This window comes from Limulus polyphemus, unplaced genomic scaffold (genome assembly GCF_000517525.1).
Source record: "Limulus polyphemus unplaced genomic scaffold, Limulus_polyphemus-2.1.2 Scaffold1107, whole genome shotgun sequence".
Classification (NCBI taxonomy): Eukaryota; Metazoa; Arthropoda; class Merostomata; order Xiphosura; family Limulidae; genus Limulus; species Limulus polyphemus.
Window position 1 is genome coordinate 226,973 of NW_013666717.1, and position 4,540 is coordinate 231,512.

The window sequence follows — 4,540 nt, forward strand, 5'->3', positions numbered from 1 at the left end:
GACCACGCTGTGTATATGTATCAAAAAATGAGTGTACACAGTATTTTGGACAGCGATTCTAGACTGCAAAAATAGACTATGGATCCTGGAAATTTAGTTTGGATATTCTGATCATATTATGTTATACACTGAAAGAGTATAAAATTGTTACATAAAAAATATCACGTCTTTCTCACAGTGTAGGCACTTCCAAAATTATTAGTTGTCCCAAGCGAAAGTAGGAAAAGTTTAAGTTCCATGCATTTCTAAACTCAAACACAGTATTATTACCAGAGAAAGAAAGATAAAAGATCCGAAAATAAATCTTCAACAACATAATTTGTTTAAACATTTGTGTGTGTGTTTGTCTCAGAAATTTGTGTAAAGCTACTCAAGAGTTGTCTATCCTATCCATTCCTCATTTTTTAACAGATAGACTAGAGAGAAAGCAGTTAGTCAACAGCACCCATCGCCAACTTATGGCTGTTTAAGTTGAATAGTGGGACTAGATCGCCATTTTCGTAATGCATCCTTGTCTAGAAATGCCCAAATGAGGCAGAAGCATTGTTCAGTGTAACTAACACAAGAAATAAGCTCAGTACTGCACAAGGAAGATTTTTGATATGTGAAAGTCTGTAGTTATTTTCTTGTTTGCTTCTTTTGGATATTTTACGTATGTAACACTATGCTAATAACTGGACAAAACATAACAATATTTATGTATAATTTCTGTCTTATTTTACTGAATTAAGTTCTTATCCTTTTAAAGTCATACCATGCAATAAATTCTCTAAGGAAGGTGTTGGCATGATTTATACTGTGGGCTATAGGCCATTTTCAAGGCTCTGTGGAATGGGGTATCTTTGGTTTGGGTTGGTATATTCTGTTGGTGTTGGGGTTTTCTTGAATGTGTTCTTATTAGCTGGAGTAGATTTGTTGCTTATCACAAGTTGTCCGAGATATTGGTGAAGAAATAAAATCCAAGCAGTGAGTAGTACTTCACTTGGATGGCATCTCTATCCACAAAGTAAATTTGGGTTGCTGGCATCCCAAAAGGATACCGCTTTGAAAGAGGTGTTTTCATGCTTCTTGAAAAGTCAATCACACCAAGATGGTAATTATCACTTTCTACTTCGAAACACGTTTATTATTGCACTATTTCTGTATATTTCTAGCACATAACTCATAGTAAATTTCTGTTATTTGCTTTTTAAAGTAATATTTGCTTAGTTTGTAAAACCTATCTTTAAGGTATTGAATTTTTGATCATTTATGGGGTTCTTTAATGTCGATGTATCGAGATAGTTATAATTCTGAGGGCTTGGTTTCAATTTTCTTAATTTAAAGGTTATTATGGTCGAAAGTAATTATAAAGGCTATACATCGATATTCTATAGTGGATCGTACAAGAGTTTTATATTCTGATATTTTGGTTTTCACAGGTGGTGTGTTTAGGGCTTGTAATATGTTAAAATAGGAATACCTTTATTAGTAATGTCAGTAATATGTTAGTAATAGTGTCGAATGTACTATCATACAATATAGCTGTTTTTGTGGTTTTTGATTATATCATTATAGAATTTGACTTGAAGTGGGCTAGTTCCTTTGGTTGCTCTACCAAATATCTTACTGAAGACTACAAGTGATTTTTGATTTTTTTACGTATTGAAAGTTCCTCTACATTTGGAGCACCACAGTAGTTAGAGTTCACTGCCCCAGGTAAATAGAGATGGAAGGATGCGCCTGAGGGTTACATAATTATTACATAATATACAAGTTATACCAATACCTGCGGGTAAGGTAATATGCACCAGAGACGATGACTTTCACAAAGTGGCACTAGAGGGAGCGTCTGTCTTTGGTTATACCAATACCAGCGGGTAAGGTAATATGCACCAGAGATGATGACTTCCACAAAGTGGCACTAGAGGGCGCGTCTGTCTTTGAGCCATAGTTCCACGAAGTAGCGCCAGAGGGCACGTTGCTAAGGATCCTAGTTCCACGAAGTGTTGGTAGGAGGATCACACAGATAGTTTGTGAGCGAACCACCAGAGGTTAATGTAGATCAACATGTCATCAACTTTAATCAACGACTTAGAACTAACAAGTTAATCTGATTTGCGTAACATTATGTTTACAATAGAAATGATGAAGAGAATGTACATGCTTAGATGCATGTACTGATTTTATTTTTACCCAGAATGTTTCGGATTATAATCATTGATTACTGATACATATTTTTTCCCCAATTTTCTTGGTACTGTTTGTTGATAAGATATTATGCAGTATTTTTATTTTTAAACATCTACTTTTTAACATATTCTCGTTTAAGTTTTCTACATTCTTTGATTTGTTACTTGAGTTTGGTCTGATTGTTAGTCTGCTGTTAATGCCTGATATTTGAAATTTAGGTCACCTGTTATTGTTAGTTTGATCTTAAGGCCTGGTACTTCGAATTTAGGTCACACATTATTAATATTTTACCTTTTTAGGTTAGAAGGTTCACGGTAAAGTAGTATCTTTAAATACAAAGGAGTATCAATCAGGATCTTATAATGACGCTCAATTGAAAGGGTATCTAATAGGTCATCGTTTCAGCCAAAATAAGAATTTGGACTGTCCAGTTAGCTTTAGCTGACATAACATTTGCTTTTCCAAACAGCTTTAGCAGCCTTGACACTTGGGTGGACCAATTGCTTTCATAATTTAACTATAATGACACACATTTTTAGTAACAAACTATAATGATTCATGCTAAGGTTTAGTTGAAGTAGTTTAACATGTAAAGAATCCTTGAACCAATGTGTTTCCTCATTCGAATTACGTCTCATAATCTTTAAGTGTTGGTTATCTACTGGCGTTTTATATTCCCGAGCATGTAGTTGGACAGAGGACTTTGTTTCCTAAGCTCTAGTTTCATGTTTCAAAGGTTGAACCTTTATAATCTCGCTCACATGGAAAACAGTTACACAAAGAAATAGTATGAAACATTTTAGGGAAATAATCCTCTCGTTAACTTAAAAAAAAAAACTATGAATTCTTGGATACGGTTTGAAAATGATTCTCACGTCAATCTGTACTTCCTTATTACTCTGTTTACAACTTTCAACAGAAGAACCGTTCTTCAGTAATGCCTCTCTGACTTTCATTACTTGATTTTAATAATACATAACACTATTGTGTAACGAAAAAGCTGTGTGGTTTAGAACGAAAACTAATTTCTTTTCAAAGCTTTTTGAAATAAAGCTTTCAAAATGAACATATATACTGGTTAAAGTATTGCTATTATAACAAACAACTTCAAGTCATTTTTCTTTGTTTCTAATCTCAGTATCTAAAAAGATATCTGAATTCGCTTGCTTTTCTACCTTTTCTACTATGATTTTAATACATTTATGTTGTTGGTTGAGGTAATCCAAAAAGATCTTAACATGGACTCCTCTTTAAAAATTATAAAAGTATCATCAATATACCAAATATTTTCTTTTTCACATTGGAACAAGTTTCATAAACTGGTGGCTAATCTTGTCAGCATGGCAATTCCATCAATATGATCATAAAATTCGGCACTGAAAATGAAACTTGATTGTTTGGTAACAAACTCGAGTAAATTGTAAAAATTTTACTTAGCCAAGCCGTTTTTATAAACGTGGTCACACGTGATTTTTATTACTTCGTTCAGTGGAATGTTTGTACATATAGATACTATGTAAAAACTAGCACAATAACACTGAATTATCAAATATTGCCTATAAATGTAATTATCTTCAATGTGAACGAGATTATATAGACTCAACAGTTAAAATCTTTAAAACATGCAACTATAGCTAAGGAGACAGTCCTAACTAGTTATTATTGCACTCTGGAGGCGGAAGTGACGGCACTGCCCTAGGACATAACTGCCAATTATATCGTAATTATAAATTAAAGAAATAACAAATGATTACAGGACGTGACGCCAATTATTGACAACAATTATAGGCAAGTTTTGCATGAATCAACCATATCTAATTATAGTATTTAATGACAGATTCTCGTGATGTAACACCAATTATTGACAATAATTGAAGATAATTATAGTTTAAAAAGGATGTGGTCCAGCTTCATAAAGCATAATTATAGTGTAAAGAAACAACAGTTGTATATGTAATGGCAATAATGGAACATAACTAGTTATAGAGAGTAAATTCAGGACATGACTTTGTCAACTTCCTGTGAGAGATGTATAAAAAGACTTGAAAAGGAGCTTACATTCATTCCGTCTACAACCAGACTATAAGAGATTTAACTTTGTATATCTTTTACATTATGTAAAACACAAAGGTAAGATTAATTTTTGTTTAAAATATTCTGTTCTCATTACTGTTGTTTCTTTTGTTTTATATATACACCTGGAAAAAAGTTAAGAATCCCGGTGTTTTTTTCAAGTGATTCAGATTCGACGTTCTTGTGACTGATTATAAATTACCATTCAATCCAAACGTGTTTATCAAATGAAATTATGCATTATTGGGCACAAGAAAATAAGATTATCACCGTAAAATAACAATTTTTAATTTAC

At 32.8% G+C, this 4,540-nt stretch overlaps 1 long non-coding RNA gene across 1 annotated transcript in view; it reads left to right on the forward strand.

Moving 5' to 3' along the window:
• Nucleotides 1-4,244: 4,244 nt before the first annotated feature.
• LOC111086445 overlaps nt 4,245-4,540 on the forward strand; it is a 5,681-nt gene continuing 5,385 nt past the window's right edge. The window contains exon 1 of the long non-coding RNA XR_002611174.1: nt 4,245-4,302. This is a non-coding gene — a long non-coding RNA (uncharacterized LOC111086445). The remainder of the gene's footprint in view (nt 4,303-4,540) is intronic.